General features: G+C 36.5%; 1 protein-coding gene across 1 annotated transcript in view; it reads left to right on the top strand.

Moving 5' to 3' along the window:
• The window catches only part of ZNF385D (zinc finger protein 385D), a gene marked incomplete in the record, with an annotated part of 956,631 nt that overhangs the window by 588,310 nt on the left and 343,169 nt on the right, over positions 1-25,152 (top strand). The window contains 1 exon segment of the mRNA NM_001302426.1: positions 354-365.

Raw genomic sequence — 25,152 nt, 5'->3', positions numbered from 1 at the left:
GCTTTCTGTGCAGCTGTTATAGCACAGCGTCTCATTGGCCACATTGGCCAGTGCCTTGGACATTTCTGAACTTCTACAGTTGTTGGATCCCAAGATTCCTGTGTCCTGTATTTCATGTTGTCCCTAGCAAGACTGTTGCCTCCTTTGAATGAAGCATGTCTTACAGTGGAGAGGAAGAGCATGGAGGAGTTTATTCTTTTAAAAATGCACATATGCCCCCAAATCAAAAATTTAAAAAAGCAACAGAAAAATAAAAATGTAGTGTCTCAAAAATTTGAAAGTTGTTTTTCTTACTGATGGCCTAACATGGATTGATTCAAAGACAATGTACTAAGAAAAGCTACGTGGTTTCAGGACACTGAAAATGAGAACGAAATTTCTGATTAAAGACAGAGACACATGTCACATTTGTCTCTAGGTAATTCAGAGTCTCGCTCTATCCCCCAGGCTGGAGTGCAGTGGGTGCAGTCTCAGCTCACTGCAACCTCTGCCTCCCAGGTTTAAACGATTCTCATGCCTCAGCCCCCCAAGTAGCTGGGATTACAGGCGCCTGCCACCAAGCCCGGCTAATTTTGTATTTTTAGTAGAAACGGGGTTTCCCCGCATTGGCCAGGCTGGTCTCCAACTCCTGACCTCGGGTGATTCACTCACCTCGGCCTCCCAAAGTGCTGAGATAACAGGCGTGAGCCACTGCGCCCGCCCCATCTTACTGTCTTTCTATTTCTACTCGATGGAAGATACCTTTAACTTAACCTTCTAATAGTTCTATTGATAATTTAATTATTCCTATCATAATTTTAATTTCGTAGAGCTCTTCTTAGCTCATTTGCATCACATCATTCTTTTGGGTTTTTTTAATGGGCGCAATATTAATTTCTGCTTCTCTGAGGTTATTAACTATTGCTCTCTCTCTCTCTCTCTCTCTTTTTTTTTTTTTTTTTTTTTTGTTGTTGTTGTTGTTGTTGTTGTTGAGACGAAGTCTCACTCTGTCGCCCAGGCTGGAGTGCAGTGGCTCGATCTCGCCTCTCTGCAAGCTCCTCCTCCCGGGTTCACACCATTCTCCTGCCTCAGCCTCCCGAGTTATTGCTCTCTTTTTTTAAAAAAGTACTCTCTTCTTCCCCTAACATTGCCTCTCTGAATTTTATCCTCAATTGTTTTGGCCTCTGCTTTTCATGATGGAGGCTTTCCTCAAATATGTTGTGATCTTCCTGTCCGTTCATATTTAAGAATGGCATGTTAATGAATTGATGGCAGCGCTTGTGGCCTGGTGAATTTCATTGCAGGGTGATTGGGTAGGAAGCAGGCTTTTCCTTGACAGCCTCCAAAATGTCAGTGTCTGAACGGCCTTTCTCTGCGATCTTTCTGTTTCTCCTGAGAAAGAGCTTCTACTCTCCCATAGGACAGTGTGTGTGGTTAGTGGTGTGCTGGATATTAGCATCTGGATAAGGAGTAGGGGCACGGGGCTTAGGGGTGGGTATTCCCATTTAGTTTTTAGACTTTAACTAAATACATCTATTTTTGTTTTAGCTCCTCATTTCTCACCACTTCTTTTCTTTGTGCCCATGTTCCCACTTAGTGAGTCTTCGAAGTCCATTTTCTCAGTTGGAGAAAGAGGAGAGGAAGGGAAGGAGGTATGCTCTCTGTTTGCACCCACACCTGAGGTACCTCACACCTTCTGTCATTGAGCGGTTAGAGGATCTGAGAGTTCACTGAGCTGATCTTTCATCAGTAACCCCCCAGATAGTTACTTGAAGCCTCCACTACTTTGCTTTATCAGGTGTTTTTTCCTCCATTCTCTTTATCTTCCAAAAATGATTTGATATCACTTATCTATTATTGTTTGCTCTCTTATTACTATGCTCTCATTGATTAATACTTTTTAAAATTCCTTGTCATTTAAGTGTGGTTTCAGGCAAGAATGAAGATAAACACGTGTTCAATTCACACTATTTTCTTATTAGGTTTAAATAAATATAAAATTTTCATCTTTTTCTTTGTAGCATAATTCCCCAAATAATATAATGCATTACTTCACATGGGCTTAGGAAAGTATATTTGGAGACTTAGCTTGGGAATTCGTTTCTGGTTTAAAAGATAAGGTTTGTTTATACAAGAAAAAAAAAATCTGTTGATTTCATTCATTAGCATATGTTCACGGACATGGCAAAAGCATAATGCTAAAAAAATTACTTAGATGCAACTTGGTTTTATGAATTACCAAGCAGAAAAGTATAAATGGCCTTATTATTCTGTCACCACTAATGCTGTACTGTTCCAGATCACAGTTTTTGCACAATGGGGGAGATATTTGAAAGTTGTTTTTCTTACTGATGGCCTAGCATAGATTGATTCAAAGATAATGTACTAAGAAAAGCTACGTGGTTTCAGGGCACTGAAAATGAGAACAAAATTTCTGATTAAAGACTTTTGAATAATTCTTTCTGGAGGCACTATATCCCATTTGCTGTGAATTGTATATGTTTAAAATCTGAAATATGCCAAAGCAAACAATGAAGAAAAAAAAAATGCCGACTTCCCTAAAGGAGTACTGTATTCGCAAACCTTTCTTGGCTTTTTCTTGGACTGGGACGGTCAAAAACATTTCTAGTAAGGACATTCACTGGCATGCCGTGCGTACGACACAGTGACCTGTCTTTTCCCAATACAGGCAGTAGGGAAGTATTAGCACTTAGAGAAGCTTATAAAGTCCTTCGTGAGGAATCCTAGAAAAGGAGTGTCGAAGAAAGCTGAGTTTGAGTCCCAGTTCTGTTTACGTTTGTGATGTTGAACAGTTTATGAACCTCTGAGAACCTCTCCATTAGAATAATAAAAGCATCAATATCACACATGATTTTTATGAAGGTTAAATGAAGTCACATGGAAAAAAAAAAGGGTAAAGTAACAGCACTTGGGATAAGTCACATGCTCCACACTTCCTGCTTTTGTTTCTCGCTTTCTCACACCAAGGTCAAGCTTGGTTGCCAATGCAGCCTCTATGGAAATGAAGTATTGAGTTTATGTGATTGCAGGCTAATCAGTGGGGAAAAGGCAATTGCCACATTCAGTACAGTTAGTCAAATAGGTTTATATATTTCTCCATGGGTCATGAAACAAAAGTGTCCTATTTACCTTCAAATTTTCCAGCAAAGTGCCCCAAGGGATGAAATAGATACTTAACAGGTGTTTGTTGAATTGAATTTGTTATTGTGTTATGATAACTATGAACAGAAAGGGAGAAACAATGTAGCAAAATGGTTAAAATACTTCAAAATGTCACTTATATGTGAAATCTAAAGTAGTGAAATTTATAGAATCAGTGAGTAGGATGGTGGTTGCCAGAAGCTGAGGAGATACCAGGAAGTTGAGTGATGGTTAAAGGGTACAAAGCTTTAGCTATTCAAGTTTCTGGACATCGAATGCACAACACTGTACCTATAGTTATTAATATTGCATAGTGTACTGACAATTTGCTAAGAGGGCAAATATTTGGTGAGAACATTCTTAAGTGTTCTCACACAGACATATATAAACACACACACAAAATGATGGTAACTGTAGGAAATGATTAATATGTGAATAAGCTTAACTGTGATTATTTCTCAATGTGCATGTATATGAAATCATCAAGTTATGAACCATATATATATATAATTTTTAATGGTCAATTATTCCTCAGTAAAGCTAGAAAATATATGGGGCTCAGATATACCACCGACCAGGGTTCCCATTCTAGCTGCCCTCTTAATAGTTATGTGATTTGGGGGCAAATTATTAAAAAGCTTTTATCCTCCGTTTTTACAAGTCCAACCTCCCCGGTCAGTGCAGGGAACCAGGGGTGACGCCACTGTGAAGTGCATGCATGGATTGTGTGTGTGCATCTATGTTAGAGCTAAACTAGGATGAGGTGAGTGAGTACCTGCCTCAGATAGCATTTAAGGGGTCACCAAAAACAACAGCAGTCACGATAAATAATATTCAAATGCAACATTTAAAAAAATTAAAATGCAAAAAAGTCCATGATAAATTAAAAATGAAATTTTGAAATAAAAATCACAATCAGTAGCAGTGCCATGTGGAGCCATGTTGGAGCCTAAGGCAGGGAGAGACATCACTAAAATTGGCCCTGTCCTTATTTAAAATTTTGATATTTTCTTTGTTATAGGTTCTTTTTTGCATTAATTATGACTTTTTAAAATATCTTAAAATAGGAAATGTCTAAAACATCATGTTATATACTTAAATATATATACAATTTAAAAATACATTAATTAATTAATTAAAGTACTATTTATCTTGACCACTGAGATGTTTAGTGCCCTCTAAATTTTGTGTCCAAGTGCAGTTCCTTACTGCCCTCACCTAGTCTATGCCCTAATCAGGCATAATTTTTCTCTATCTAAATATATATTAGTGTAACTTTACACGTTACTTAAAAGTAGACTATTTGAATTTCTTTATCGCTTCCATTTATCTGAAATCTATATATTAACACACTTAAAGCACACAAAAGAGAAGTGCATCAACCTTAGAAATTCTTGGTGCCAAAAAAAAGATGGTTAAAGTGATTGTGCTCATATTTTTCAGAGTAACACCAAAAGGTAAGTAAATAAGTGGCCCACATTGAGAGCTGGCTAGGAAGAGACCTTCTGTTTTTAAGAATGTCTACCCAATGGCCAATTATAGTTTGCTTTAAACATGGATTTTGAAGCCTTAATAACATTCTCCTGCTTTATAGGCTGGTTTTAAAGTTTTATTCTTGGCAGACTTCTCTTCCAGTAACTTGTTCCTAATACCCATAGTTCACTAAATGACAAACTTCTTACAGGAAACTGATAAGCATGTGTGTGAGAGAAGCTGACTGCCTGCTGAATTAGTCTGGCAATGCTGATAACACTGTACTGCAGTCTATGAGTCCTGATTGAAAAAAAGGAAAAGAAAAAAGAAATCTCTGCCACAACTTTCTTTCTGGAAGACTTGCTTACATACTGTATTTTTAGTCTTGTCGTAGGAAGTGGGTGTCGATCAAGATATTTTAGGAAATGCTTGACTTTCCCTCGCTATATTGTGAGCTGTTTAATGTTTCCTTATTCAAATAATGTCCCCACATTTGTAAAGGGAAAAAAATCAGTTGACTTTGCCTGAAGCTGCTATTTTATTTTATTATTATTTGTAAAGAGCATCTTTTACCTGGTGCCTTTGTGCTTCTGTTACAGTGTTCTTCGTGCATGCAGAGAAGCCAGGTAAGGAGCCAGACATGGTGGGAACAAGGACGGAGAAATTGCTGGTTCTGAATGCAATGAGACTGAATGGGCTCTCTTAAGGGCTCAGTGCTATTACATTAAACAATGCTGTTAGAGTGTCCCAGGTGTTTGAGGGTGATTTTCTGAATTTATGCTGTCGGTAGGCAGTCGATAAAAAATAAGGTCTCTCCAAAAATGTTTTATCAAATGGTAACATACAGTAGCATTTAAATGTCTTTGTAGGAGAAGGTGCTGTTTCCCTTCTCCTACTCCAAAGATTTCATTGAAGGTCTCTACTCTGGCTCTCCTTTTTCCCTCTGTTCCACTGGAAATATTTGAGACTCCCTGGGAGAGCCCAGTTTTGAATATAATTTAATGGAAGCCCTGACCAAACTAAACCCATTGCACATAAACCCTTGTATTTATTAATGGCTTATTCATTACCTATCCAGGCTCTTCATTTTTCAAGTTGTTTCAGATGCCATGTATTTACAATCTGAAAATTCCAAGACATGAAATTTCATAAATATAATTTATCAAAGAAATATTGTATTAGCCTCCTAATGTTGATCTTGAAATATTGATCCAAAAATCAGGAGAGTAGTGATCAGTTACCAATCATGAAGATCTAGCAAGAATAGCAGGGAAAGGGTCAGGGCTATAAGTAGAAGTTGCAATTGAGGTGTGAATATTTTAGTTAATAGTTAACTTCTTCGAGTTGGAATGCAATTATAATTGCATAACGAATTTTCATATAAGTAAGCCTAATTGTCCAGGATGTGATATAACCAGGTTAAGTTACATTTCTGTTCTTCCTCCCCCCTCATCCTCTGATAAAACATACCATGACCTACATTTTTATTATTTCAATGCATTTTATCACTCTCACCCTAAGAGTAATGGTAGAGAACTAACACATATCAGACACATTCTAAAAGTAGTAGAACATATTTTCCAAAAATCTTGTCCAATTTAATTCTCCAAATAATCCTAAGAAAAATAGAGTTACATTTGTTATGTATATTAGGCGTGTTTTTTACTTGAAACAATTTCAGAGACGTTAAGTAACCTGTTCAAAGCACGGAGATAGCAAATCTGGAGAGGTTTAAAGGTAAATACAGTTTGGAAAAGGAGACACAAATGACATTAATTATCTATGCACAGTGTGACAATTAAAATGATCAAATTCTAGATAAAACAACCCTGAATTAGAAGCTCATTTGTCTTGAGTTAACTGGTGACCTTAAACGAACCTCCTAATTCTCTCCATGCCTCAGTTTCCTAATTTATAAAAGAAATATTTAAACTCTCTGACTCCTGAATTTCCTCCAGGTAGCAGGTCATTTCCCTCAGTTCTAAACTTGGAGATTTTATGCTGATGCCTCATGAAGACAAGTGCTCACATTGTGACCTCCACTTGGCCGGCAGTACTAAGTATCAACTGTCTTCTTCCTTGCTGGGGCAACTGAATACTGACAGGCACATAGGCACAACTCTCACAGGAGCAGAGATTGACCACCATGAAAAGCCATGCAGCATTGTCTCTGAATGAATTACGCTAAAAGTGCATCAGATGATGAGAAGGCTTCCAAGTCATAAAATGAGTCCCTTTCCACAGAGGAGGAGCAAAGAATATAGGGTGCAGAGGAGTCCTCGCCCTAGTGGAGGCGGGAAAGCCATGAAAGTGAAGTGCTATTTGATTCATAGAGGCAATTTTTATCAGCTTGAGGAGTGATGAAAGTTGCTAGTTGTTCCATCCCCATTTAGCCCTTTGAGCTTTCACTTAAATACTAAACCTCCTTTTTGGGTTGAATGCCATTGCTAGAGTGGTCAATTATTTGATTCACCTTGACCTATGGGCCAGAAATCTACTTGTAAGAATTTTTCTTTGTCTGGTAAAGGGATGAGCCTCCAAATATCTGCTTATATTTATACTCTTTAATATTATGAGCTTGAGTGTCATAATAATAATAACAAGACTTACGTGTTTGTTTAAGGTGTCTGGCTCATGTCGTCAAGAACAGCAAGGAATCTTAGTCATTCTTTGGCCTGATTTTATATGAGGTATTATTAGAGTCAAGATTCATGAAACACTTATCTGAAATAGCTGGCAAAGGAACCATTATTCAAAAAAGCTTTCCATAAAGAATTATTTGTTTTCTCAAAATATGACACATGGTATGAGAACTCAAGACTTTGACACATCTTGGCACCATCTTTGATACCTTTAATGTTTGCTGTGCCAGATTTACTTTCAGATGAAGTGTAAGGAGGAGTTGAAATATTTTAGGAATTTGGGGCATATTTTATATATTTTATACATTGTAGATATGGAAGGGTATCGATCCTACATAGGCAAGAGGTTTAGATTGCTACCACTTACTCTTCCTGACTATGTATTCTCTGAAAATGTTATTTTGTCTTTCCTAAAGTTCCTTCTTTTTCCTTTCCCTTTTCTCGCTTTGAAATAAAGAGATACTTTTTCCAGATTTACATTTGTCTTACACTTTTCATTTTCTAAAGGAACACTATAGCTGACCTTACATATCTCTTCCGGGTTACCTCTCTTGCTTATTATCTCCTAGCTTCTCCATCTCAGCCTGGGGGAATCCACTAAAATTATTGCCTTGAAATTTCTCAATTATGGGGGATCCAAAACTGACTTACTTCAAATGTTGATGATTTAAGTAGTTGCTATGTCAGCTCTAAACTTGGAGATTTTATGTTGATGCCTTATGAAGACAAGTGCCCACATCGTGTCCTCCACTTGGCTGGCGCTACTAAGTATCAACCATTTTGGACAACCAAAGCTGTTTTACTAAGTGGATCTTACAGAAAATCCTTGCTTTTGTTGTTGCTGATACCTGAATATTCTTATTGATCAACTGATGGAGAAGTATTCCTCAGGTGAAAGTTGAACAAAAATGATTTGAGGACATTTCAGTAGCCCCATGCAGGTTCTGTGGGTTACCCTATTAGAATTTCATTAGTCTAATGTAAAATACAATTAGTCCATTGAAAGATACTTCATGCTTTAGTAGCACTTCCATATGTGAACTACTGTTGGTTCCTAACATATCTTAAGTGTTCTAAGAGAAAGGAAAAAGCAAATGCTCAACAAACTCACTCTGAAAATTAAGAAAGAAAATGTATTCATATTTTTCAGTAAATTAGTAAAACCAACTAATTAGTAAATTAGTTGTAAATTAGTAAATTAGTAGTAAATTAGTAATTAGTAATTAGTAATTAGTTGTAAATTAGTAAATTAGTAGTAAATTAGTAAAACAGATGCATGTCGTATCCACATAAGGAAGATATTGAGAAAGAACCTGAGGGCTGCGCAGTAGAAACAAAAGTAGGTGAGGAAGAAGAAAATGTCAGGGGAAAACTCAGTAAACTGTGACATGAATCCCCTGGTGGTAGTTCCAATGATAGTATGCCCTACATCTAGTATTCACTTTGGCCATGAGCACTGTATTAATCTATTACTTTCTTTTGAAATGTGTGAAACTCGTCTCATAGGATTGTTAAAGAGGTTGAAGTAGGTAATATTAGTAAAGTAGTTAGATCAGTGCCTGGCACACAGTAAATGTTATGTAAGGGTTTGTTGATATTCCTACTATTATTGTTGGCTCTCCAGAGTGTTTATTTCCTGTGCAGATGGTTGTGTGTGTTTCTATGTGGGTGTGGACTATTCACTAATTTGCTAGTCAAATCCTGAAAGTCACTTTCATGTAACACAATAGATGTTCCCATCTTGCTTTATTCTTTTCAGTGAGCAAGGCAGCCTTGTAAGACAATGCCTGGATATTACATTTGGAGACAGAATTTCTTCTGAATTGATTTTTTTAATGAAAATTTAATTTTCGGACTAAGTATGAGGAAATATAGTGAGGACCACAAAAAGAATAAATTATTTGGAATAAATGAGTTGGTAGATCCTCCCTAAATCTAAAGCCATACTCAGCAACTAATATAAACATGTCTAGATATCTGGGAACTTGGAGTTCTAAATAGAAATGTGTTTCATCCTCCTTATTCTTTTGTCATAGATCTTTACTGTACCATAGTAAATGAACTTACATTTGTAAAGTGAGTGGCATTGAGAAGGCGCTCAGTAATTGTTAATTTCTTACCCCCTTCTTTTTCTCTAAGATAGAACTCAAGTCAAAAAAGTATTTTTATTTCTAATGTTCAGAAACACGTATTGTATAAATTCCATGTGCTGAAGTCACTAATTATGATAGATATTTGAATTGCCTTTTTATTACATCCAAAATATAGTAAATTAAACATTATGCTTTTGGCCATACAATTTATATAAAGGCAACAATCCGCTCTCTTTAATGTTTTTTTCCTCACATTTTTATAAAGCAGACAAAAGTATATATATATTATCTTTCCACATGGGCTATTTAGACATGTTTCAGAATACAAATGCTTGAACTATTTGGGGCTTATGATCACTGAGTAAGAAGTCAATTTTACCTGAATAATCTGCTCAATTTTGTTTTGCAGAGTATATTGCATTTGGCAGGTTTATATCCTGAAATGCCCAGTGGTCTTAATGACACTGATGTCTGTGGCTTTGTCTTTGGAGCTGAGAAAGTAATGTTTTCAGGTGGTTTATCCCTAGGCATTTTCCATGTCCCAGCTCTGACTGTGGTTGATTTTTGCCACCTCCAGCCTAAGAACAGTGTACCTTTATGTCAGCCACCAGATAACCACTTCCTGAGAGTTTCTTGGAAGAATATCTCCTTTTCCAACCTGGTTCTCCATGGGGCAAAATTTAGTTCTCACTGCTGTAACAGGCTAGGTTTGTTGTCTTTAGAAAAGCAGGGATATTAATAGGACCTGGTCCTCATATAGTAATGTTCCAGACTATGTGCCAGACAGTGATTTTGTTTCATTAAAATAGTCTTTTCATCACAATATTTTTCGTTGAGTTTGTGGCTGTTTATCAAACACTTAACCACAGTGGCTTATTGATTTGGGTAAAACTGACTCATAACGAGATCATTTGGGGAATTTCTATTTGGATTTTTTAAATTATTTTAATTAAATTATAAAATTAAATATAGTCCTCTTTTTGTATTGTGAGAAATCAGATGTGATATAAAGATATGTGATGTGATTTTTCTGCCTCAATTGAGACAGATATATATATATATGTATATTTCTGATTGTAGATTTTGTTTTTCGCGAACCATGCTCTGAATCAGAATTGTTTCTCTGAATCTTTCAAGAGCTGTCAGTGATAGCTTGCCTGATAGACTAACAGGGTGCTTCGATGTTTAGATTACCCCTGTGAGATGAATGGGAAATGGGACTTGCCTTATTTCTGAACTCAGCCGTGCCACCTTTCGCTCAGGCTCTTTGTATCTCTGCGGGTAAGGATAAAATGAAGTAGTTGGGAGGAGCTTTGAAGACAGATGGCTAGGTGTGTTGGGGGAAGAAATAAGTGTGTTTGTGGTGAGAAATGTTTCTTTAAAAGCCAGTAAATGAAAATGCTTCCAGTGAGAGGCACGTCTCAGAAGTGGTAAACAAGAGCCTGAGAAAATTGGGTATCACTGTTTCTAAATGAGGGGCACTGATTGGCTTTCTTTCTAACTGTGGAGTGTTTAAATTTTTGCATTGAGTGTGTATGTTGTAAGTTGCTAAAACTTCTAAGGGAATTATATTAGTTTGCCATTGCTGGTTAACAAACCACCCTAGAACTCATTGACTTAAAACAGCAATTACTTATTATGTCTATTACTGGAGACACACTGCATATCATCTGGGGTCCGTTTGATCAAGGCTTGGCTCAGCTGGATGGGTTTGCTTCAGCTGGACAATTCCGCTTCTTATGTCAGGTTTTAAGCTAGCTAGGGTGTCTCTGTTCCACATGTCTCTCTTTTTCCTTGGACCAAGAGACTCAGCAGGGTAGGTTTTTCTCATCGTGATGCCAGAGACATAAGAAAGCTAGGCTAAAATATGGCAGAGCTCATTCTATTAGTCAAACTGGTCACAAAACCAAGTACAAAATAAGGCAGTAGTTGAAATATAATATGCCTTATTAGGGAAAAGAATTGCAAAGTTGCATGGCAAAGGGCATGGATATGAAGAAGGGTGAAAAATCAGGCCCTAAGACGCAGTCTCCAATGGGAAGATCTATGTAAGCAACTTCACAAATGTTATAATGAATTTAAGTGTGAAGTTCATACAGTGTTTTAAATGATTCTTCTCTCTCTGTTTGATCATTTTGAAAGCCTTTCTTCCCAATGCACCGTCAGAGAATAGGCTGCATTCAGAACTTGGTGACTATCTGTCAACTAAGTTGGTGCTGAGATAACCCATGAACATGATGCTTTGCCCACCTCCTCTCACCATCCTGCCCCAACCTCGGTAGAGAGAGAGGGCATTTAGGGAGGATGTGGAGTAGAGGAAAGGCTTTTATGCAGAATTTTATAAATATTTATTTTTTTAAAAGGTAAATTCAGGCTGATGTGATGAAAATGAGTTCTTGACAAAGATCAAAAAATGGTTTGAGTCAGAGTGGATTTATCAAAATGCAAATATTTTAAACAAAACAGAACTTTGCAATTGCATACAGAAGCTAGTCCCTCAAAACCTACTGGGGACATTTTCTAGTTTACATAACGTAATTAAATTCAAGCCTGATGATTTCAAATTTATCCCACAGACATTACTGGCAACACGGTCCCATGTGGGGAAAAGGCTGAGGAATAGCATGTTTGGGGGCCGAGAGAGTTAGAAAATCATATCTAAAGCTCACAGCAATTGTTTGCAGGGATTCCTCTTTAGCACTGTTCAGCAGCTATGGGGAGAGAACTGGGAACTTTTCTGGAACTAGTATTCACTCTGAAACCTATCTGTGTCTTTGGACAGGAGAAAAAGTTTCATTTTCTGCCCACAGGAATAGCAAATGTGCCTTTCTCATGGAGTTCTGGTAGCCGTAAAGAATAATGTTTCTTTTTGCTTTGTGTAATTATGATTCGTAAACATCACTTGTATATATTCTTGGTTCAACTTTACTTTCCTTTTTATGATAATTGCTGATGCTACACTTAGACATTATATTTCCAGAATCTCATATAAAGTTTATTTTTTAGTTATCTCTAAATTACATTAAGTACCTTAGGTAAGGTAAACATGATCATCAATAGAAAAACAATCAAGGGATAGGAAGACAAATTCACAAAATTACTTTAGTCATTAACTTATCTTAATAAAAGAATGATAAATACAAATAATGACAGAATGCTAGTTGTTGTGTATCAGATTTAACACACACATACGTCGTTCTTTTTTAAAGGATATTCAGTGCTGGTTATGGTGGAGTAAAACTGAGCCGTCACACACGGCGCTCATGTGATGTGATTGTAAATTGGCACGATCTTTTGAGAGAGCAATTGAACAGTATGTACCAAAATTATTTGCAGCAGTTTTACCCTTTAACCTAGTATTACATTTCAAGGCTTTATCCAAGGAGACAATAAGTAATAAGCACAAAAACTAATGGAGGAGGGTGTCCTTTGCCATTCTATATTTAACAATGAAAATTTGGAAAATATCTAAGTGTCCAAAATAAAAGAATGTGTATGTAAATATGACACACTCATAATATAGGATATAATTAAATAATTAACATATTTTGCATAATTTTAATGGCAGAAGATTTTGATTGTATAATATACAAAAAATTTGAAATACAAAGAAATACTATAAAATTTTAATATGTAAAAAATGGACATCACAATATATTAAACTATATAATTGACTATCTGAAAGAAAATACTATTAGCAGTATTTGTGTAAGGAATTATGAGTACTTATTTTCTTCTTTACATTATTTTTTAAATTTTTTCTAATATTTACAAAAGAGCATGTCTTAATTTTATAATTACTGGAAAACGCTATTTATACAAATGAGCTCTAGAAAGAAATGTGTACTAACTATAGCTCGGACAATCTAAAAATTTACTCTAGAAGGATATTCTTAAATCAATAAGAAAATGATTATTTCCTGTCATCGAATACTTTGTATATTTCAGTATAAAATTTAATTTGGGGGAATACAAAAATAACAAACATCTATGAAGGAGGAAATAATGTACAAATAACCAAAATCATCATGATAAATTATGGAAGACTTCGATTTGGAAATTAGATACAATATAGGGTCTTAATTGCTAAAGAAATAGCTAGGAGGAGTTCAACTTCTCAGAGCTGTAAATAGGTTTACTGAGAGTTTAGACTATTTTTGGAGTAATAGAGCAATAAAAGCAATACTTTCCAAGCCCTCCTTTATCCCCCACTTTCTTCCTTTTTTTATTTTTATTTTTAATTTTTTTTAGCTAGCAGAGGCAATTCCTCCCTGGTCATAACTTTCAAATGACCTTGGTAAGTAGCAGGTGATGGTGCCAAGAATGAAAGCTCTAGGCTGATTTAGGAAACAGGTGCCAATTCTTGCTGCAAATACTTTGCAACCCTGCATTAAAGAGTTAATAAAAAAGGAAACACAAGTGACACAGAAGCAAAAGATACTCAAAGCCCACCCTTCATCCAGATGAATTTACTTGATTTTCCCTGAGTACTTTACAGTTTTGACGATTTCCTGCTTCTTGAGTCACTCCTTATGTGATGGAGCTGGCTTACACTCTCTTGCAAGAGTAAATTATGCTCATCTCTTCTCAGGTTATGTCATTTGTACTTATACCATGAAATTGATGTGTTGGTGGGAGTATTTTAACTGCAGTGATTGACAAATGATACAAGTCAGGGCTTTGCCTCTCTAGAAAGCCAGTTGTTTTTTACCAGCATACTATTACCTGGACCTATCCTCTCAGTTTTAGACCCTTAGTTTGACTGCCTGATGTCATTCTATTTCCCTGTTTCAAAAATATTATAAACATCGTATCCAAATTTGTTAACTTTTCCCCTAAGCTGGACATCTTTAAAGTTCTCTAAGTACCCATTTCAGTGACAGGTACTGAACTGGGAAAGCCAAAATCATGTTATTCTTAATTACATCTACTCCTTCATCAACCCCATCACAGCCCATCATCATTTATCTAGTCAACAAAATCTCTTAAATATGTCTCTAATCACTTCTCTCTCTCTCTGCACCTACCATAATATTTTTCCTGAACATTTTTACTTCTCTGTGACTAATCTTTGGGCTTTGTGATTCCATGGAATAGAGACTCTACTCCCTATTTCCCATCTCCTGTTTCCATCAGAGCATCCCGTTGGCCTCCATTTTTAAAGATGTCTTCATTTGACTCCTGTTTTGTTTTGTTTTTGATTCCAACTTTTATTTTAAATTTGGGGGTACATGTGTAGGTTGTGCATGTTTGTTACATAGGTCAATGTGTGCCATGGTGGTTTGCTGCACAGATCATCCCATCACCTAGGTATTAATCCCAGCATCCATTAGCTATTCTCCCTGATGCTCTCCCTCCTCTCACCACCCCCACCCTCTGACAGGCCCCCGTGTGTGTTGTTTCCCCACTATGTGTCCATGTCTTCTCATCATTCAGCTCCCACTTATAAGTGAGGACATGCAGTATTTGATTTCTGTTCCTGCATTAGTTTGCTGAGGAGAGTAGCATCCAGCTCCATCCATGTCCCTGAAAAGGACATTATCTTGTTCCTTTTGAAGGCTGCATAGTATTCCACGGTGTATATGTACCACATTTTCTTTATGCAGTCTATCATTGATGGGCATTTGGGTTGACTCCATGTCTTGGCTATTGTGAATAGTGCTGCAATGAACATATGTGTGCATGTATCTTTACAATAGAATGATTTATAATCCTTTGGGTGTACACCCAGTAATGTGATTGCTGGGTCAAATGGTATTTCTGCCTCTAGGTCTTTGAGGAATTGCCACAGTATCTTCCACAATGGTTGAACTAATTTACACTCCCACCAAGTGTAAAAGCATTCCTTTTTCCCCACAACCTCACCAGCAGTTGTTGTTTTTTGACTTTTTAATAATATCCATTCTGACTGGCATGAGATGGCATCTATTGTAGTTTTGATTTTCATTTCTCTAATGATCAGGGATGGTGGGCTTGTTAACATATGTTTGTGGGCTGCATGTATGTAGTCTTTTGAGAAGTGTCTGTTCGTGTTCTTTGCCCACTTTTTAATGGGATTGTTTGTTTTTTTTTCTTGTAAATTCATTTAAGTTCCTTGTAGATTCTGGATATTAGACTTTTGTCAGATGGATAGATTGCAAAAAAATTTCTCTGATTCTGTAGGTTGTCTTTTTACTCTGATGTAGGTTCCTTTGCCGTGCAGAAGCTCTTTAGTTTAATGAGATTCCATTTGTCAATTTTTGCTTTTGCTGCAATTGCTTTTGGAGTCTTCATCATAAAATCTTTCATGGGCAAAGACTCCTGTTTTTAACAGAGAAACCTATTCCAAAGAGAAGACTAAGAGGCTTGAACTTTCCAGGTATAAAAGCACAAAATGGTAAATATCTTTTATTTTCTCTTTCCAATTTTATTTTTGTTGTGTTAAAATACATTATAACAAAATTTACCATCTTAACCACTTTTCACTGTACAGTTCAATGGTATTAAACGTATTCATAATGTTGTGCAACCATTACCACCTTTATCACCTTGACTCTTTTCATCTTGTAAAACTGAAATAAAATCCCCATTAAATAACTCCCCATTTTTCTCTCCCCCATCTCTAGCAACCACCATTCTACTTACTGTCTCTATGATTTTGACTACTCTAAGTACCTCATAAAAGTGGAATCATACAGTACTTGTCTTTTAGTGATTGCCTATTTCACTTAGCATGTTCTCCAGATTCTTCTAGGTTGCAGCACATCAGAATTTTCTTCATTTTTAAGGCTGAATGATATTCCATTGTGCATATGTATGCTACATTTTGGTTATCCGGTCATCTGTCAATGGACACTTGGGTTGCTTCCAGATTTTAGCAATTGTGAATAACACTGTTATGAACATAGGTGTTCAAATATCTCTTTGCAACTCTATTTCATTTCTTTTAGAAACTGAATTGAAAGTGAAATTGCTCAATCATATGGTAATCCCATTTTTAATTTTTGAAGTATCACCATACTGTTTTCCACAATGACTATACTGTTTTACATTCCCACCAACAATGCACAAGTGTTTCAGTTTCTCCTCATCTTCATCAATACGTTATTTTCTTTTTTTCCCACTGTAATGCATATGAAATATCTCATTTTGTTTTGATGTGCATTTCTCTAATGTTTGTGAGCATCTTTTCATATGCTTATTCACCATTTGCATATTATCTTTGGAAAAATATTTATTCAAGTTCTTTGTCCGTTTTCTAATCAGCTTGTTTGGTTTTTTTTGTTGTTGTTGTTGTTAAGTTTTAGGAGTTCTCTCTATATTCTGGATATTAATCTATTATCAGATACATGATTTGCAAATATTGTCTTCCATTCTGTGAATTGCCTTTCTACTCTGCTGGTAGTATCTTTTGGAGAACATTTTTAAAAATTTTTATAAAGTTGTGTTTGGCTAGTTTTTCTTTAATTTCCTTTGCCTTTTCTGTGATATCCAAGAAATCATTGCTAAATCCAATGTGATCAAATTTTGTTCTATGTTTTCTTCTAGAAGCGTTATATTTCTAGTTCTTATATTTAAGCCTTCAATCCATTGTGACTTAATTTTTTAAATGGTTTTAGATAACAGTCCATTTACATTCTTTTGCTTGTAGATATCCAGTTTTCCCAGAACCATTTGTTGAAGAGATTACTTGTTCCTCATTGAATTGTCTTACCACCCTTGTCAAAAGTAATTTGACCATCTATATAAGGGTTTATTTCTGGGCTTTCTATTCTATTCCATTGGTTTATACGCCTTAACGCCAATATCACCCTATTTTGAATACTGTAGCTTTGCAGTATGTTTTAAAATCAGTAAATGTGAGTCCTCCATCTTTATTATTTATTTTCAAGATTGTATTTGCTATTATTTATGGTCTTACTTAGTTTTTTAACCATTGCTTCCCCTCCCTCCCCCATCTTGATGGTCTTGTCTCTTGGTCTCAGGAAGATGCTCTTCCTGGCTGTATGTAGTCACCCATCTTGGCTCTTCTTGCTATCTCTATTTTATTCACATTCTACTTTCTTGATTTTTTTTCACATCTTACTTCAACTGTTCGAGCATCTTTAAGGTAATTGTGTTGAAGTTTTTGTCTGGTAGAGTTGTCATCAAGTCTTTTTTAGGAACAATTTCTGTTCACTTATTTTTTCCTTCTGAATGTTCCATACATTTCTATTTCTTTTTATGTCTTGCGATTTTATTTTCTTGCTAAAAACTGGACATTTAAATCTAATAATGTGGTAACTCTGAAAATTCTATTACCCCCTTCCCCAGGGCTTGCTGTATTATGTATTTATTTCTTATTATTTTTGTTTTGTTGATTGTTTTAGGCTGTGCCTGTGCCAAGGATCAACCAGAGGTGTAAATTTAAGGCTTCCTCAGGTTTTTTTTTTTATTATTATACTTTAAGTTCTAGGGTACATGTCCACAATGTGCAGGTTTGTTACATATGTATACATGTGCCGTGTTGGTGTGCTGCACCCATTAACTCGTCATTTACATTAGGTATATCTCCTAATGCTATCCCTCTCCCCTCCCCCGACCCCACAACAGGCCCCAGTGTGTGATGTTCCCCTTCCTGTGTCCAAGTGTTTTCATTGTTCAATTCCCACCTATGAGTGAGAACATGTGGTGTTTGGTTTTTTTGTCCTTGCAACAGTTTGCTGAGAATGATGGTTTCCAGCTTCATCCATGTCCCTACAAAGGACATGAACTCATCCTTTTTTATGGCTGCATTGTATTCTATCGTGTATATGTGCCACATTTTCTTAATCCAGTCTATCATTGTTGGACATTTGGGTTGGTTCCAAGTCTTTGCTATTGTGAGTAGTACCGCAATAAACATACGTGTGCATGTGTCTTTATAGCAGCATGATTTATAATCATTTGGGAATATACCCAGTAATGGGATGGCTGGGTCAAATGGTATTTCTAGTTCTAGATCCCTGAGGAATCACCACACTGTCTTCCGCAATGGTCGAACTAGTTTACAGTCCCACCAACAGTGTAAAAGTGTTCCTATTTCTCCACATCCTCTCCAGCACCTGTTGTTTCCTGACTTTTTAATGATCGCCATTCTAACTGGTGTGAGATGGTATCTCATTGTGGTTTTGATTTGCATTTTTCTGATGGCCAGTGATGATGAGCATTTTTTCATGTGACTTTTGGCTGCATAAATGTCTTCTTTTGAGAAGTGTCTGTTCATACACTTTGCCCACTTTTTGATGGGGTTCTTTGTTTTTTTCTTGTAAATTTGTTTGAGTTCTTTGTAGATTCTGGATATTAGCCCTTTGTCAGATGAGTAGATTGCAACAATTTTCTCCCATTCTGTAGGTTGCCTGTTCACTCTGATGGTAGTTTCTTTTGCTGTGCAGAAGCTCTTTAGTTTAATTAGATCCAATTTGTCAATTTTTGGCTTTTGTTGCCATTGCTTTTGGTGTTTTAGACATGAAGTCCTTGCACATGCCTGTGTCCTGAATGGTATTGCCTAGGTTTTCTTCTAGGGTTTTTATGGTTTTAGGTCTAACAGGTAAGTCTTTAATCCATCTTGAATTAATTTTTGTGTAAGGTGTAAGGAAGGGATCCAGTTTCAGCTTTCTACATATGGCAAGCCAGTTTTCCCAGCACCATTTGTAAAATAGGGAATCCGTTCCCCATTGCTTGTTTTTGTCAGTTTTGTCAAAGATCAGATAGTTGTAGATGTGTGGTATTATTTCTGAGGGCTCTGTTCTGTTCCATTGGTCTATATCTCTGTTTTGGTACCAGTACCATGCTGTTTTGGTTACTATAGCCTTGTAGTATAGTTTGAAGTCAGGTAGCGTGATGCCTCCAGCTTTGTTCTTTTGGCTTAGGATTGACTTGGCAATGCGGGCTCTTTTTTTGTTCCATATGAACTTTAAAGTAGTTTTTTCCAATTCTGTGAAGAAAGTCATTGGTAGCTTGATGGTGATGGCATTGAATCTATAAATTACCTTGGGCAGTATGGCCATTTTCATGATATTGATTCTTCCTATCCATGAGCATGGAATGTTCTTCCATTTGTTTGTGTCCTCTTTTATTTCGTTGAGCAGTGGTTTGTAGTTCTCCTTGAAGCGGTCCTTCACATCCCTTGTAAGTTGGATCCCTAGGTATTTTATTCTCTTTGAAGCAATTGTGAATGGGAGTTCACTCATGATTTGGCTCTCTGTCTGTTTTTTGTGTATAAGAATGCTTGTGATTTTTGCACATTGATTTTGTATCCTGAGAATTTGCTGAAATTGCATATCAGCTTAAGGAGATTTTGGGCTGAGACGATGGGGTTTTCTAGATATACAATCATGTCATCTGCAAACAGGGACAATTTGACTTCCTCTTTTCCTAATTGAATACCCTTTATTTCTTTCTCCTGCCTAATTGCCCTGGTCAGAACTTCCAACACTATGTTGAATAGGAGTGGAGAGAGAGGGCATCCCTGTCTTGTGCAAGTTTTCAAAGGGAATGCTTCCAGTTTTTGCCCATTCAGTATGATATTATCTCAATAGATGCAGAAAGGGCCTTTGACAAAATTCAACAGCCCTTCATGCTAAAAACTCTCAATAAATTAGGTATTGATGGGACGTAACTAAAAATAATAAGAGCTATTTATAACAATCCCGGTTTTTGTTTTTGTTTTTGTTTTCCTGAGCCTGTGACTTTCCCTGGGAATGCACAGTCACCTTTCTAAATTTCCCATTTATTTAGTAGTTTTCCTAGTCTTTAATGTCTGACTCCAAAAAGAAGAAATACAGAATAATCAAAGGAGGGAAAAAATGGTTGCTGATTTGTTACTTCAACTGGGGATGGTGGGTTCGTCCCCAATTGAAACTCATTTCAGTTGGGGACGGTGGGTTCGTAACAATGGAGGGAAGTACAACAGCAGTGACTACCCGCCTCTTGGTCTGTAACTCTGTGATGAGAAACAGTCAGTGATCAAAGCACATATTCCCAATATTTGGAAGGCAAAGTCTTTTCTTCTACCCTGGTTCCTATGAGCTATGCGCAGTTTATTTCAGGAGCAGGTGCACAGCTGCCTGTCATAGGGCTGTGTTGGGGAGGGGTTGCTGCTACTCTAAGAGCTAAAATTGATAAAAATTCACTCCACTTTACTGTCCAAGCATTCTCCTGGAAGTTTGAAGCCTTCAATAGACTCCAGAGTTCCAAAAGAGTTATATCAAACAGATTCTGCTAGTGCAATTGTTGTCTAGGTGGGGAAACAGACTCCTGGTGCTTTCTACTCTGCTACTTCCCAGGATCCTCAGTAGCAGATTTATTTCTTATGTTAATGTAATTACTTTAAATATATAGAAGTTAACATTATGCTGTTAAGGTATGATTAATAATAATGTAATGCTCTTTTTCTTAACATTTTATTCTGATTATAAAATAGGTAATAACTCTATCTTCAAGAAAGTCCTTTGTCCTTTTTCATAATCAAAATGCAGGCATTAAGTCCCATGACAGGAATGGCCTGGGGATTCTCTCATTTAGTGCATTCATTTGTGTCTCTATCCCACTAAGTTATCTCCTAATATCTGTTATTACATACAACAAGGCCAGAAATGTACAAAATGAGTGCATGTTGTTACAGTTCCCTCATGCTTAGAATGTACTTATGTGAATAATTACAACAAATTAGGACAATGTAAAAATAAGAGAATTCTTTTCATTTTTGGCTAGAATTTATGATAAAGCGTACATCATTTGGATATGCTATGCATGTTCAAGATAATATAAAATACTACATGCATTCTTGTGCTTTATTATTATAAAGAAATTTAACTTCTTTAATTACTAAAGCGTTCCAAAAGAACGGTCATATTTGTCTTTTATCTAAATATTTTCAACTACCATTTCATAAATTCATATCACAATATATAATCCTTTCTCTTCTTTCTCTCTCAATCCTCTCTACCCTCTCTTCCTCTCCCACCCCCCACCTTAACTCTCTTCCCATTCACCACTCATCAATTCATTCATCCATCCACCCACTCATCTGTATACCAGGTGTATATTGGGCATCTACTGTGAATCAAGCTCACGAGACCCTGGAGATGTAGTGGTGACTCTGGCTCTGTCTTCAGGAGTCTTAGTCTAGAAAGGAACTGGCAAGTATGGAGTCAATGATAACAAATGGTATTGTTGGTAAGAAGGGTGTGCTAAGGAAGCATGTAAAAGAGTTATCAGCAACAAAATGAAATGCTATAGAAGAAATAGTGTTCAATCTTGGAAAAAAAGAACGAGTAAAATTTGTCAGAGACAAGTGGCAGTTGAGCTAAAAAGAGAAAGAATGAGTAAAATTTGTCAAAGACAAGTGGCAGTTGAGCTAAAAAGATAAATGTATTCTGTAGGATGATTACACAAACCTAAGACATATGTATAGCTTCAGTCTTGTTTAAAGGTGGCTATCTCACACTGTCCTTGCATTTCTCTAAGATCTGTGATTTCCATAAGACTCTCAATTGACAATATTTGCTACCAAATTCTGTTTCAATTTAGGCTGAGACAGAAATAGCTAGAGTGTGCATATGTGTGTGTGAGGGTGGGTGGGGGGGTTGTACGCACATTATTTAACCACTTTTCATGAATGAAAGGAACGAATTAGATTTGAAAAGACCTTATATTTTATAGCTACACTAAATATGGCCATTGAGTTCACAACTTGAGTCAAGTATTGGATTAGGTAAGATTTTGTATTAATTGAACCTCATCTGGCTGTCTTCTTTACCCATAGCCACAAATCCTTTCCAGTACATTGGTTCAACTACAAACAGTGTTTCCAGTAAATACAATTTTAACTAGGTGCTCTTGACTTCAAGGATCTCCACTACTTTATTTCTCCTTCTAACTAATTATATCCTCTTATTCTCCCTTTGCTCCATCTGAAATACCTTCTTTTCAGTTTCAACTATTCTATCTTACTCTTCTTGACCTTCCTTATTTATCTCTATTCTCCATGCCATGACTGCTTCCATAGTGGGCCTTGAATACTGGTTTAATAAATGTTCTCTATTCTACTGCAATATCTCCCTCAAGATTTGCATCTTAAAGCAGATATATAGTGAGTTACCAGAAATTGAAATAAAGGACAAAATCAGTGAGTCCACATTGCTATGGCATGATCGTACTCTTTCCTCAAACACAAACTCATCTTTAAAATGTGTTCTGACTGTGCTTTAATACATGAACCAAAGTCATAATTTCAGGTTCTATCACATCAATAAGCCCATGTCCTGTACCCATAACAGATAGGCAGTAATTGTGGTATGTGTCAAAAGTAAATGTTCTTCATTACTCTAATAATAAAACGTTTGACCATCAAAACATACACTAAAAACATAAGGAATACATTACTCTCATCTTTCTATGTAAATCTTCACAAATTATCAGTGGAGGATAGACATTAAAAGAAAACAGGTCTCTCATCTGGAGATCTGAAAGTCATTATTTGTTTCCTGCAGAAACCATTGTTATCAATCCCATAACTACTATTAGTTCATTTCCCAAATGCCCTGGATTCTCCCAGTATGACTGACTTTCCTTTTTTCCTTTAGGCCACTATCTTTCCTTTCTTCACAATGCTGCTACCTTCTTTTCTCTTGTTTACATGTAGTCAAAAAGCTGGTATACAATACTTGACCATGGCTCTTACTAGTTTCAGTCTACTGAATCCCTTCCAATTAATTAAAGGTGTAAAAGAAGATACTACTATGGGAGGAACAGACACATATTAAAGTTGCCACATGGAAAACACGAGATAATTAAAAAGGTACATATGAAAAGAAACTTTTGAATAACCAAAGCCTACCTAGCCTACATATAAGATGTTCCTTTCTGTCTTTCTATCCAGTGCACATTCTCTCTCTCTGTCTCTCTCTCTTTCTCTCTCTCTGTCTCTCTCTGTGTGTGTATGTGTGTGCATGTGCATGCACGCACGCACTTATGTGTATCTCTATTTCTTCCTCTTTCTATTTTTTTTTTTTGGTGCTTATCCATCTTGCACATGAATCTATATTACCTGAGTCTCTACTACCTACTAGCTCCGGGGCCCATCACCAATTGACACGTTCCTTCTCCATCTCTTAGTTTATATTTTTGAGAACAAACATGATTGCCTCAGTTCATCTTTTCAAGCTAGGCCACACAAGTCATGGGTCTCAGAAAATCCCATTTAGAAGCCATCCTAATCAAATCAGTTATGTCCAGGAGTGAGAAAACCCTGTGTATTTCGTATGAAATAGGCATTTCCCCAGAGAGGAGAATGGCTTGGCAGCTGCTCTGAAATACATCAAAGTTACCTATATTTTTCCATCAGTATTTATCCCTTACTTTTATTTCTAGCAAAGTAAGTCAGTAAAATCTATAACACACACACTCGAATGCTCTCTCTCTCTCTCTCTCACACACACACACACACAGATTTTATGTGTATGAGGAGATTATACATGCGTATCCTTTTGGAAATTGCTGCTTTTATATTCTAAAACATTAGAACCAACTTATTTAATGAAAATATTACTGTACTTATAAAGACTCTCATTTTGGAAACTTCAGAGAAAAAATAAAACATTTCTGGCCACTGCAGATATCCAAGACTTTATTTACTTGAGACAGCTATAGGTAATCTCAGTCTAAGGATACATCTCAATGCTAGAAGATCTTTAAAAGCAAGGGCATCCATAATGTGACCGAAATTATTCAGGAAAGTTGTAGGCAGGAGAGAAGTGGACAATTGGAAAAAATAAGTTTGGGAGCCAGAAATGTAAACTTATACCACAACTTGCATATAAATCTAAAAACTTATGGTATTTTCCTCAAAGTGTCATTTCTTCCATGCTTCATTGCCACTCTGTGTGTGACATAGAATTCAGTGCACACAGCACGCTGACTCCATCATTTGAGGGCTAAACTGGGTCAATTGTCAAACACTCAACTGTTTAGTTTTCATTCTTGTATTGAATGCTCAGCTTCCATGACAGCTAAAAACATTAATTTACTCTAAAAGTGGTTGGATTGGTGATTTCCAACTAGACAAGCCCAGCCATGCAAAATATCTTTTTCATTCTTCCTTGCTATGTTTCGTTGGCTGGCGAGTAGACAGCAAACCTGAGCAAGGAAAACTGTGGCTTGTACCAGAGATTACAGCATTATTGCATATGTTTATCTGAAAGTCACCTGGTTATACGAGAGCTTTATTTCCACTGAATACTTATTAGTTAACCATTCTACATTTTGAATCCATAACTATGCGGCCCATTACTTCCCTGAAAATCCTTTGTGGTTTTTCAAATATTTGTTGCAGTTCACAATTTCCTTCAAACTACTTCTCCTACCTAATACTGTACCACTCTCCCCTGCCTTTCCTTATTGAGCATCTTCTAGCTCTTGTCTCCACACTGCTTTATCCTCTGGGTCTTTGCATAAGCTGTTAACCATGCCCAGAATACTCTTCCCTTATCTTTGTCTGACTAATTTCTGATGAATCTCAAATCAACTGCATTCTTTATATTAGGTGTCAAATTCTCAGAAGCCCTTCTCTAATCTCCCTGATTATCCATCTTTCCCTACTTTTCTGCCCATTTTCAACAGATTGTTGTAGCCATTGATCCACCTTCCATTGCAGTATCTCATTCTTTGGGAAACTGTAAGCTCCAGGAGGCCAAAAATCTGTCTCAGTTACTCCAGTATCCCTGGCCCCTCTCACAGTGCTTGACAAATGGATGTTCAATGACTGTATGTTAGAATAGTGAATTAATGAAAAAATTTTAATG

This window comes from Pan troglodytes, chromosome 2, assembly GCF_028858775.2.
Source record: "Pan troglodytes isolate AG18354 chromosome 2, NHGRI_mPanTro3-v2.0_pri, whole genome shotgun sequence".
NCBI classification, from domain to species: domain Eukaryota; kingdom Metazoa; phylum Chordata; class Mammalia; order Primates; family Hominidae; genus Pan; species Pan troglodytes.
This window is presented reverse-complemented; position numbering and strand designations above follow the sequence as displayed.